The sequence below is a fragment of the Nerophis lumbriciformis genome, linkage group LG01 (assembly GCF_033978685.3).
Source record: "Nerophis lumbriciformis linkage group LG01, RoL_Nlum_v2.1, whole genome shotgun sequence".
Taxonomy (NCBI): Eukaryota; Metazoa; Chordata; class Actinopteri; order Syngnathiformes; family Syngnathidae; genus Nerophis; species Nerophis lumbriciformis.
In genome coordinates, this window is record NC_084548.2 from 9,084,854 (window position 1) to 9,098,643 (window position 13,790).

Genomic DNA, 13,790 nt, shown 5'->3' on the forward strand with positions numbered 1-13,790 from the left:
GTCCGGCGTCCGGCGCAGCTTCAAGCCGGACACGTATTTGTCCTCCTTTTTGAGGCACTAGGCTTGAAGAGCGGAGTTTTTTCATCTTTGCTGGGCTGCAGCGCAATAGCCAATCAAAGACCGTAAAAAATGCCCCCAACGCAGTAACGTATCAAATGATTGGCTAAGAGCTGTGTCGGATACAAATCTGCTTATCATTGGTTAAAAAAGTAAACAAGGGTCCGTGTGCTGTTGCGGCATGACATTGACAGAAAGTTAGCATCATGCCAAAACGCAAGACCTCGTTTAATACTGAATGGATAAAAGAGAACGAATTTATAACGAAAAGCAGTCAAGACTCATTCCATGGCTTCTGCACACTTTGTCGATGTGATGTGGACGTAAGTAGTCAGGGGAATGCTGCAATTGAACGGCATGCGGGTGCGCGGATAAACATAAAAGTAATAAACGTGCGGCAAGTACCTCTTCAATGAGGACATTTTTTCGTGAAGTTTCGTCGCCCCTGGATGACAAGATAACTGCTGCGGAGCTGTGCAAGGTGTACCACGCTGTAAAGCAGTGGTTCTCAAATGGGGGTACGCGTACCCCTGGGGGTATGTAATGTAATGTAAGTTCATAAACTGAACATCAAATCAAGTAGGCTATTCCATTCATTATCATAAACCCAGAGTTTCCCCCATGCCATGATGGTTTGACCCTCACTAAAATGTCTGTCAAAAAGAACTGTGAAAAGAAATGCAACAATGCAATATTCAGTCTTGACAGCTAGATTTTTTGTAGACATGTTCCATAAATATTGATGTTAAAGATTTCTTTTTTTGTGAAGAAATATTTAGAATTAAGTTCCTGAATCCAGGTGGATCTCTATTACAATCCCCAAAGAGGGCACTTTAAGTTGATGATTACTTCTATGTGTAGAAATCTTTATTTATAATTGAATCACTTGTTTATTTTTCAACAAGTTTTTAGTTATTTTATATATTTTTTTCCAAATAGTTCAAGAAAGACCACTACAAATGAGCAATATTTTGCACTGTTATACAATTTAATAAATCAGAAACTGATGACATAGTGCTGTATTTTACTTCTTTATCTCTTTTTTTCAACCAAAAATGCTTTGCTCTGATTAGGGAATTAAAAAAATGTTCACAGGGGGTACATCACTGAAAAAAGGGTTGAGAACCACTGCTGTAAAGCATCACCAGTCCTACAGAAGTTTAGACTGCGGCATGAAAGTGGACCGGGAGATTTTCAGTGACTAGCCCACAGCTAAAGGGATGGCCTGTGGCCGAACAAAAGCCAAGGCATTGTGCGAGAACGTCATCGCTCACTATTCAGTACAGGAACATACCGACTACATAAAAGAAAACAACCTACCCTTTTCCGTGGCAACCGACGCCTCAAATAAAGGAACAAACAAGTGTTTTCCCATTGTGGTAAGGTATTTTCACTTTGATGAAGGCATCCAACATGTCCTGTTGGATTTTTATAGTGACAGCAACGAAACGTCAGAAGCCATAACAAACCAGCTGCTGGCAAAACTTGAGATGTCTGGCTTAGAGGTGAAAAACATGTCTGCATATGCAGCAGACAATGCCAGTGTCAATTGTGGCAAACATAACAGTGTGTATCAGAAGCTGAAACTGAGCCAAAAAGATGTGCTCCCTGCAAACTGTTTGGCCCATATTCTGCATAACGCAACCAGATATGCAGCAAGCAGCCTTGATGTTGATGTGGAAAAATTTTTGTGGCATTTTTCTTTTTATTATATATGTTAACTACATTTAAGTCCACACATGTTATGCTTTGTGGCACTCTGCACTTGAAAAGATTCATCTCAGTGGTCACTTTTTGAACACCACAATGTATTGAATAAATACAAATACTGTTAACAAACACTTGACCTTAATATTTTTTCCTATTCAGCCACACAAACATCATCTTTAAACCACTCAAAATTGTACTATAAATAAGGTATACCAGAGTCCTATGTACACCATAGTAATTTATTGATATGCCGCATAATGTCCTCCTTTTTGGTGTCATGGAAATGGTCACCCTAGCTGGCTGCGTGGTGACTAGGGATGCAGTTCGAAACCGGTTCTCCCGGTTGTTCGATAAGAAAAGAACCGACTCCATGGACTCGAATCCCGTTATCGAGGCCACTATAGTAAAGAAAAAGAGTTGGTTCTTTATTCAAGTCCCTGGGAACAAATCCCGTCCCACAGGATATGTCCTGTGACACGTCCCAGGAAATGACGTAGCTCAGTCATTAGGCGGCAAATACAGAAGCAGCAACAACAATGGACCGGAAAAAACGCCTCAAGGCATGGCTTCATTTTACAAAAAAAATACGACAAGGAAACGGCTATCTGCAATTATTGCTAGGCTTCGCTCTAATGTAAGGGGGGGGAAGTACAACAAGCATGATGAAATATGGTCAGGCCGCACATATCCTGAAGGGTAGAGAAAGGTGTCGTGGAGAAGCAGCAACAGAGATGACAAAGGACGCCCCTCTTCCTCTGCTTCAACCTGCAGCGCCAATTCCAGTAATAGTGCTGGTGAGTAACTAACGTTAACTGTTGCCGGTTAATTTCCATATCTGCTCACTCGTAGCTTTTAGGCTAAAATAACGTTACCTCTTATGTCAACAAGGACTGCAGTAATGTTAGCTAGACTAACGTTACCTAAGCATAGTCAGTGGCTAACTGTAACGTTAACGTTAGCCTTTTTGTATGTGTCTGATAACGTTAACGATATCTTGTAGCCAACACCACTCCACAGTTTGCAGGTCTGTCTAATAAACTAGTGCTTTCTTTCTTTCTTTCGTTTATTTTGTACATGAACACACTTACAGCATAACACATCACAGTTTCATATCATTTCACTTTACATCATGTCCGAAAAGGAGTAGGAAGAAGTAAAGCTTATTTAATCCTACCCCTTTCCCACTTCTGAGCATTTACAAATATATACATCATTTACTGACCTTTTTATAATAAAACAACATCTGTGAATTAGTATATACAACAGTTTTGTAATATGTAATTAATTAATTCAGTCATTATTAATATACTGAGATGAAGAATATCTTATTTTCAATAAGGTTGAAAGTATTTCTCATAATTCTTCTTTGTACTTTGTAAGCACTATTAATTTGAACAACCTGGATCATATGAGTACAATGTTTAACTTCATTACTTAATCCATTCCATCATTTAATTCCACATACTAATGCTAAAGACTTAATTACAGACACCCTAGTCTTCACATTCAGCTAATTTTCCCCCTAATTCTATGCTGTGTCTGTCCCTCATTTTCCCTCCAGGACAAGGACGTGCAGTCATTCCTGCAGGAGGCCACACTGATGGACCCCAGAAGGATGTTCCAATAGCAGCAGAAGTGCACTTTTTTGAGAGCTGTATTATTTTCAGTTTTGTGCCTAAGGGACTGATTTTATTTAACACTATAGTATTATTTATACACCTATAGTGATCACAGAGACAGGTTGTTTTTGTGTTACTGTATATATTTGTTTTTCTGAAAAATCCCACTTAATATACTTAGGGTAACGACAGTCAATATTTATTTATTTTTATTTTTTAGGAGGGTAACAACAGTCAATTTTTTATTTTTTTATTTTTTATTATAAAATAAAAGTGAGCTTTTGTTAAACCAAATATTGTGTGGTTTTTTCCATATACAACAACCTATCTGGATTCGATAAGGAATCGGTTCGATAAGAGGATTCGATAATGGGCTCGAACTCGATAATTTCTGATCAAACATCATCCCTAGTGGTGACGTCAACACGCACTAGTGGACAATGTTAGAACAGTTACACCTGATGTATGAGACAGATGCATGCAAGCGATGTCTATGAGTAAAGCATCCAAATCCATCTGACCGTCTCGTGACTGAACCAGCAACAAAGGACACATAGAAAAATTACAGTGGCGACGGGGACTCAAATGGATATTCGCCTGAAGACTGTTTAAAAGGAAACAAGGAAGTTCCGATGCCGAGTTATAGAGCTGAAAACTAACCAGTCAGCAACATACAGTGGATGCTAAGAAACTAGCAACGTAAAAAAAATTCTGAACTCTGACAGAGCAAGCCATGCCGCTATTCTGCCGTTCGACACGGAGATTGATCCAACTTCAGTCGGGACAAGACTGAGTAAGTGGATCCAACGATTTGAAAACTTTCTGCAATGAACATTGTGAATGATGGAAGAAAAAGGGTTTTGCTTCTGCACTTAGCTGGGGAACGTGTGCATGACACATACCTGCCAACTTTTGAAATCAGAAAAACCTAGTAGCCAGGGTCCAGGGGCCGCAGGCCCCGGTAGGTCCAGGACAAAGTCCTGGTGGGGGGTTCAGGACGCAAAATGATTGATTGCATTCAGACAGGTTAAAATGTTGCTAAAACCATCACTTTTCTATCAGTCACAGTGACTTTTCAAAACAAAAATATTACAGCAAAAATCATATGGGTTGATTGACATGTTTATTCTGTAAACTAACTTCAATAGTTTGAAATTATTTTGACAGTTAATGCCAGTTATCCTGTCAACCTTTCACAAGACTTCAATTTGTTAATTGAAAGTATAAACAGTATAAACACTTTTTACAGTAAACAAATGGTAAAACAGTACTAAACAATTCCATAAAAAAAAAAATTGGTGTCATTATTAACTTTCTGTCCAAGCTTGTATAATCTACTGCCTTGTTCAATTGTAAAAATTATTCTGTGCCTAAAATTCACATTTCAATCACAATTATCATACTGTAAACATGGTAAGCTAACTTCATTAAAATTAATAGTCCTGTCAATAGCATGGAATTACAATTCAAATGTAGTTTTTTTGTAAGCCTTTCAAAAGAATTCAAAATATGAAAAATTAATGAAAATTAATTTAAGCCATCAGACACTTGAAAAGTGGCACATCACATCTCTAATGTAATCATTTTAACTTTTCAACAGAAATAGCACTGCAAAAATATTAAGGACATACTTCTGTATTTTGGTAGTTATGCTGTCAACATTTAACAAGATTTCTTCAACTTGGACTTGAAAGCATAAATAGTATAAACACTTTTAACAGTATAACAGTACTAAACAATTCCAATAGATAACATTGGTGTCATTACCTTTTTGTGGCTAAAATCCAAATTTACGTTGAAAGTTTTCCACTTGTATCGCTAGCAACGGCATTAGACTTGTGTTTTTTTGTCCCAACGTGGTCTTTTACATCGCTAATTCCTCCGTGTCCGATCGAAAAATCTTGTCTGCACAAGGTGCAATTCGCGTAGTTTTCACCCTTTTTGGAACGGATAATTATTCCCGGATAGGCTTTTGAATATTCTTCACGGAATGACTGCAGTTTTCTTTTCGGTTTAAGACTCGTTTGCGATTTTTCTCCGGCTGATTCCATGATCGTTCGCTCGTTTGGAAACAATGACAACTGGTGCCTCGTGCTTGGCAGCGGTGCTATAAATAGCCTCGCGCATGGCATTCGGAATGGCTCGATAGGAAGCTACGGGAAGCAGTATCGATTGTCATTGTTGTTACGCGTTTTCGTGAATAAAACTTTTAAGAAAAAAAAAAAAATTTTAATTAATGAAAAACCGTATTTTTTATCACTGCAACCGTAACCCGGAATAGGTTGATGAAAACCGTACTAATTACGGGAAAACCGGAGTAGTTGGCAGGTATGATGACATATATGACACGCTTGCGGGTGAAGATGATGATTTGGAAACAACAAAAACAAAACTTGATGGATACTTCACCCCCAAGAAAAACACTCAATATCTTGTGTACAAGTTTAGGAAAGCCACACAACAACCGGGAGAAAATCTGGACACATGTCACACAAGGTTACGCATGCTATCCAAAGACTGTGAATTTACCGATGTGGACAGGGAGATAAAAGCACAGCTCATTCCTCGAGAATCCACAGGAGGGCGCTAAGAGACCCTGAAATGACGCTGGAAGCGCTGCTGAATTTTGGGAGAACGTTAGAAATATCAGAACAGCAAGCAGAGGGCATAGAACCAAGGCATCTGCTGCTGTTAACGCACTTGAACACAAATATAAACCCCAAGTGAGTGATCAGAGGGGAAATAAAAATGCTAACAAAGACACCCAATGCAGAAACTGTGGAAGGAGATATCCTCACAAAGGAGACTGTCCAGCAAAAGGCCAGGACTGCAATGCATGTGGAAAACCAAACCTTTTTGCAAAGGTATGCCGCTCAAATCAAAGAAAATCAGCTCAAGACAGACATGATCACAATAAAGACACCATATATGGACAACAGAAAAACACAAGACGTGTAAAGCGAGTGACCGCATCAGAGTAGGGATGTCCCGATCCGATATTTGGATCGGATCGGCCGCCGATATTTGCCAAAAAATGCGTATCGGCAAGGCATGGGAAAATGCCGATCCAGATCCAGTTAAAAAAAAAACTCCGCTCCGTGTTTTCCAACGCACCGATTTAAATAATACATTCCACTTTTCTGCTGCTCCCTAATTTCCATTCCGCATTTTCCAGCACACTTTCAACACATCCACGGGTCTGTGGATTCTCACGCAGTTGCTTTTAGCTGCTGGCATTACACGACAGGCTCTTCTCACTCTTTCCTGTGTCTCCCTCTCACAGACAGCAAGCGCACCTTCTTACACGCGTCACATACTGTCACGTCATACATCACATACGTATACGCCCTCTCCCAGCAGAGAGGTAGCAGCATGGCTAACATTAGCTGTGATGCTAGCGCAGCCGTGCGAACAATGTTCCCTCTAAGGAGCGCGCCTGTGCAATTGCGCACTGCTCAAACGTCCTCTGCGCATAGCAATTATATGCCACGCACAAAATCAAATAAAAAAATAAGCGCATAACAATTTTCGACACACGGACGGACATGACAGAGAAAACAGTTTTCGTCATCATTGTTCAAATATTGTAACGTCTGTCGAGACGCTTATCTCCATTCGGTGCCACACGTCCACACCATCAAAATGCCGAGGCAAACATTTCCAGATCAACACCGTATGAAAAAAATAGTGATTTTTTTTAGTTGTGATTTCCTTCTCTACATGAAAGTTTAAAGGTAGCATATATAAATGCAGTATGAAGAAGAATGTTTTAATGTAGACATGCAAGCCTTGAAAGAAAATTTTGAAAATCAAGACTACATTTCCTGCAAATGGGTGCATTTCTACCCTATATTTTAACTTTAGATTTATTCTCATATCAAACTCTTTTGGCTGTCTTTTTGACACTTACATCCGGCGCCCCCCTCCACACCCTGGATTATAAATAATGTAAATAATTCAATGTGATTATCTTGTGTGATGACTGTATTATGATGATAGCATATATCTGATAGTATATATCTGTATCATGAATCAATTTAAGTGGACCCCGACTTAAACAAGTTGAAAAACTTATTCGGGTGTTACCATTTAGTGGTCAATTGTACGGAATATGTACTTCACTGTGCAACCTACTAATAAAAGTCTCAATCAATCAATCAAAACACATAGAATCATCATACTGATGTGATTATATGCATCAAGTGTTCATTCAAGGCTGAGGCAAAATATCGAGATATATATTGTGTATCGCAATATGGCCTTAAAATATCGCAATATTAAAAAAAGGCCATATCGCCCAGCCCTAGTTTCAATGATGCCATTTCTGTTTGTCATGCATAATTTTGTCTATTTTGTGTTCATCCTTGAATAAACAGGTCAGTTTCTTGTTACCAACCATTGTGTATTATTCAAACTCCCGTAATTCAGCTGGTTAGTTGTTATCAAGAGTACTAAAACCCTTTTCAACATGATTCTGACAACTAAGTAGGCTAAATAACTTTAAACTTTAATACATGCTCGGATAGGCCAGTATCGGTCAGTATCGGTATCGGTCGGTATCGGATCGGAAGTGCAAAAACAATATCGGTATCGGATCGGAAGTGCAAAAACCTGGATCGGGACATCCCTACATCAGAGTGTGGTACATGCAGGGATTCATCAAGCAGTGATGATCAGCATGTATTTTCAGTAAATGGTGAAGCCTGCCCCAAACACCCCAGAACACACACATACTGCACAATGATGTGCAAGTTGACGTGTTGATTGACTCTGGAGCAGCAGTTGACATTATCAGTGAAAACATATACAATATGCTCAAGCCACAGCCAGAAATGAGAGCTGCCAAAATCAAGATATTTTCATATGGGTCCAAACATGCTTTGCCTGTCATTGAGGTTTTTGAGTGCTGTGTGAAAGCAAAGGGCAGAAACACGCAAACAACTTTTTATGTGCTGACACTCTCTTTTGAACTATGACACAGCTAGCAAGTTTGTCTTAATCCAGATTGTAGATGCTATGGACCCCACCATCAGGAGAATGTCAGACCACCGGATTGACAGTTATCCAGAATCGTTCACTGGCATAAGCAAGCTCAAGGATTTCAGTGTGAAGCTACAAGCAATCCAGATGCACAGCCAACGTGTCAACCACACAGAAGGGTGCCATTCCACATCCGACAGAGAGTCGAAAAGGAATTACGAAAGCTGGAAGAAGATGACATAATCGAACGAGTGACCGGGCCAACACCTTGAGTCTCTCCAATAGTTATCCCGCCAAAGCCTCAAGTAAGGATCTGTGTTTGTTTACATGCGACAAGCAAATGTGGCAATACAACACACATTAAGAACAATTTGTTGGCACACAATCACTGACAAAGTACCGCATGCAGCTACACTTCAGCAGTACAGACATGGCAGAAAGGAACTCACACTGTCAGCAAGCGAGGACCTCATACTCAGAGGCTGTAGGATTGTGATTCCATCCTCCCGACAACGCCATGTCTTGGAACTTGCGCACCGAAGGCCATCAAGGCATTGCCAAAACAAAGGTCCTGCTCAGAGAGAAAGTGTGGTTTCCAGGCATTGATCAACAAGCAGAGACAATCATCAAAAACTGTCGAGCCTGTCAGGCCAACACTCCAGTCACCAGGACTGAGCCACTTAAAATGTCCAAGCTACCTGAGTCACCATGGCATTCAGTAAGTCCCAAATTCTATGGACCTCTCCCATCCGGAGAATATCTGATGGTGATTGTAGATGACTACACATGGTATCCAGTAATGGACATTCTACATTCCATTTCCTCCAGTGTGGTGATCATACTTGCCAACCTTAAGACCTCCGAATTTGGGACATGGGGGCATGGGTGGTGGCGGGGGCGTGGTTGAGGTGGGGGGGCGGGGTTGAGGTGGGCACGGTTGAGGGTGCGGGGTTTGGTGGGAGTGGGGGGGTGTATTGTAGCGTCCTGGAAGAGTTAGTGCTGCAAGGGGTTCTGTGTATTTGTTCTGTTGTGTTACGGTGCGGATGTTCTCCCAAAATGTATTTGTCATTCTTGTTTGGTGTGGGTTCACAGTGTGGCGCATATTAGTAACAGTGTTAAAGTTGTTTATACGGCCACCCTCAGTGTGACCTGTATGGCTGTTGATCAAGTGTGAATTGCATTCACTTGTGTGTGTAAAATCCGCTTATATTATGCCACTGGTCCGGCACGCTGTTTGTGTGTAGGAAAAGCAGACCTGACGACAGGTTGTAGAAGACCTTAAAGGCACTGCCTTTAAGGCACGCCCCCAAAATTGATAACCGGGTGGAAATCGGGAGAAATTCGTGACAATGGTTGCCCCGGGAGATTTTCGGGAGGGGCACTGAAATTCGGGAGTCTCCCGGGAAAATCGGGAGGGTTGGCAAGTATGGTGGTGATACCCCGCATAGACAACATCTTCTCAATGTTTGGGATACCACGTGTTGTGAAGACAGACAATGGACCACCATTTAGTGAGACAGACAATGGACCACCATTTAATGGTTCCCAGTTTTCTCAACAGATGGGATTTTATCACAGAAATATAACACCACTTTGGCCCCAGGCAAATGCGACAGCAGAAAGATTCATGCGTACAATTGGGAAGGTGATTCGTATCGCTCCGATGCAAGGCATCCCATGGAAGCAACAAATAAACATCTTCTTACTTGAGTACCGAGCTACACCACACTGCACAACTCCCACGGGGAGACCCAAATTTTAAAAAAAAAGTGTTTTATTGTTAATGTACATGCCCATATGTGCTGTATCGATATAACAATACATATATACTAGAGATGCGCGGATAGGCAATTATGTCATCACAAAAGTCGTCAACCATCCGCATCCACCCAAACTAACATTTTATCAAAACCACACGCGCCCGCCATCCGCCAGTTGTTATATATCTAATATAGACGATGCAAGGCATTAGTGAGGTTATAAAGCTTTTGCCTGTTAAAGAAAGGAGACTGATCCAATGCAGCAGAGACTGTGTGCCACGCATTAATATATCTTGGCCACGCATTAGTGGCTAAGATATATTAATGCGTGATAATATTATTTATCATTATTATAATATTATTGTCATTTCCATTAAGAAAGTGTTGACTATTGTTGCCAATGCCCTCAGATCAGGAGTGCGTTCCTCACACTTTGTGTGCGCAGTTGCAGAAAGCAGAACGAGGCTTTTAAGAAGTTAAAAAAATGTTTTAGAAAGACTAGGCCTATATTTTCGTTAGGTAAAAAAAATGTTCTGAATTTATTTCAATGAATATTAACTTGTTAACGTTATAATGCTCAAATAGGGACGAGGGCGGGGTGCACAGTGAAGCAGTGAACAATTTTGCGACAAAGATGAACCTTTATTGATTGATCTGCAGCCATGACAAAATATCAGACAATCTCCATTGTCAACGACAGGCAGGAAAATAAAGATAAGCACATAGCCTATGTTGTAGGCATAGGCTCATACGTTTTTAAGTTGAAATAAAAAAATAAATAAAAAATGTGCCTCATAAGCCTTAGGCTGTCAATCACGCGCACAAACTTAAATTATACAATAACATATGTATGTCATCTCTATTTAAACAAAAATAAATTAAATAAATAATAATAACAAATTACCTGCAACTTATTGGCCAAGGCAAATAGCTGAAGGGGGGAAATCAAACCCATCAGACTGCACTTTATCATCAAACTTGAATTATAATGAAAATAGACGGTCGTGACAAACAAAGCAGGCTAAATAGCCTTACATTGTCGCCAATCGGAGATGCGCTTCACTTGAAAGCGAGGCCAAATAATTATTCACACATAGTAGTATATCTCGAATAGAAAAAAACCACAATAAACAACGCAATTGCCTTAATTCCTTTGCATTGTAGTGCGCCCAAACAACCACCAAAATTATTTAGCTGACCGAACTCAATATAGGTTAGACACGGGCTTATTTGGTATAGCCTATAGGTAACGTAGACTAATTCGTTTAACATATCCAACCGTATGTCTACTTACTTTTTTTTTTGTTAGCACTATGCAGGAATAAAATGGCATCTACAGTGCCAGGATTCATGCGAGAGCGCCTGGCCTCTAAAATGCGCCCTGCTGCGCTGAAGGAGCGCTCACTTGCGCCACTTGTTGCTGGGACGCGGTGCCTGATTAATAATTGACTGTTTCAAAGAGTGCTGCTCTTTTTTCGTATGTGGGTAACAACATTTAACTATGTATATATATTTCCGAATTGGTTCAACCGCCAACCGCCCGCATCTATTTAAAATCTATTTTTACCCGCACGACCCGCGGTTTATCCGCGGACTCCGCGGTTGTGTCCGCAAACCGCGCATCTCTAATATATACACACACATATAAATGTATACTGTTAGAACTTACTGTATTCGTGTGGTGCGTTTAGTGATACTCTGATAACACGGACTCTAGTCTAGCATATACTCTGTCTATCAGTGACGTGCAGTCAGGGGAGGCAGGTGAGGCGGGGCCTCACGTGCCATCATGGAAAGAAAAAAAAATGTAAAAAGAAAAAAAAAATTTAAATTGTTATATGTATCCAGTGATTATACTATAAAGTTGTTTTCCATTTAACTTCACCAGTTTTAGATTATTTTTATTCAAAATCGCTGAATTTTCACATTTGCCGTTCAAATACTGAGAAGAGACTTGCGGTGAGTCACCAGCCAGTTGAGCCTCGCCATGGATTGCGCAATGACTCGGCTAACTGCTGGCCTGCTGTGCAGTGAGACCGTATTGCTATATGAATTATATTATACATTTCCATAGTTTTGTTAGCTGAGGTATATAATGAACAGTGTATTTTGTCAACAACTGTATGTGTGTAACGTATTTCTTGTGCTGAGCAATCATAAAACGGCTGCGAAGACGCACTGGCTGAGGCTCGCAGTAATCCCGCCTCATGGTGGTAGAGGGCGCTAGTGATCCCAGAGATCATTCTCGGCTGCAGAATAAGTGACAACAAGCAGCACTAGTTAGCAATCGTTTATTTTTTCCTCTCGTCTGGACTTTTAACATGGAGGATTACATATGTAAAATAAAACAGTTTTCTAAACTGGACTTTCAATCGAAGCAGGAGGTAATAATTAAAGGAAGATCTCCACCGAGACTTTTAAAACTGAAGAAAGATAAGGAAGACTTCTATAAACAAGTCATCGATGCTTTTGTTCAAAAGGAGCGGCGCATAGACTTCATTTATAAGTAAAGGTAAGACTATAATATTTTTTTTAATTAAATTTGCTTTTTTTGTGTGCTACAGTTGGTATGTGTAAAGTTAAAGTTAAGTCAAAGTACCAATGATTGTCACACACACACTAGGTGTGGTGAAATTTGTCCTCTGCATTTGACCCATCACCTTGATCACCCCCTGGGAGGTGAGGGGAGCAGTGGGCAGTAGCGGCGCCGCGCCCGGGAATCATTTTTGGTGATTTAACCCCCAATTCCCTTGATGCTGAGTGCCAAGCAGGGAAGAATGCTGGTATGAGCTTTTAAACATAACCTGTTAACTGCTGCCAATCAAATGGTGAATAAGATACTCTTTAGGGTTCATATGTTTGTAAATCTGACTGGGATGAAGTCAGTGCCTCACCAGCCATCAACCTCACCGCACGTCACTGGTGTATATGCTAAAACTTTATTTTGCAGCCACAGTTGAGGCGTATGAAAATAAAAATACTACTGTAATTCTTACTTTATTTAACTAATAACTACTGGGAGCTATGACATGTAAGTAGCCTGTTCAGTTAATAAAGGTTTGAAGATGGCGACAGTTGGACGGAACCGATTATTTCCTCTTTGATGTTTTCTTTAATGTTAGTTGTCTGTAACAGTTTGTGTTCATCATTCCAATATATTTTCTTAAACTGATGTTAATTGAAAGTGAATGTGATAAGAAATTTTTTTTTTTTTTTTTTAAAGAAAAAAAGCTAACTGCCGTATTGAACTATGCAGTCATAAATCCCGCAGGTGGTCGTCGACTGGTCGACTATCGAAAATGTTTTTCTTTTCGAAACCATAAGACTATTAGGGAGACGTGGGTCAAGTAACATAACTTCCCTGTGCTGTGAAAACTTACCAAAACTCTTAAGCGGTCCTCTAGAAAAAGGGAAAATATGGATTCACAGGCGAGCCGCTGCTGCCATCTTACGTCACTCACATCTTCATGCGCACTGCTTGTAACTTGAACAACTTTGAAAATCCCGCGAGACTTCCGCAACGTGACGACATCAACCAACTCTATTGAATGCGCTGCTTTGTAATGTGCCATTTGTACCGCTAGAGGTCAGTGTAATGCCATGTAATGTAAATAGAGCTCAGGCAGATTCATTGCAATCATATAAGTTCTAAAGTTGTTAAATA

General features: G+C 40.2%; 1 protein-coding gene and 1 long non-coding RNA gene across 2 annotated transcripts in view; one reads left to right on the plus strand and one right to left on the minus strand.

Moving 5' to 3' along the window:
• sema3h (sema domain, immunoglobulin domain (Ig), short basic domain, secreted, (semaphorin) 3H) overlaps nucleotides 1–13,627 on the minus strand; it is a 229,400-nt gene extending 215,773 nt beyond the window's left edge. The window contains exon 1 of the mRNA XM_061974468.1: nucleotides 13,507–13,627. The gene's annotated coding sequence lies outside the window, so the exon portion shown is untranslated. The remainder of the gene's footprint in view (nucleotides 1–13,506) is intronic.
• LOC133615792 (uncharacterized) overlaps nucleotides 1–13,790 on the plus strand; it is a 517,593-nt gene that overhangs the window by 388,883 nt on the left and 114,920 nt on the right. The gene's annotated exons all lie outside the window — the stretch shown is intronic.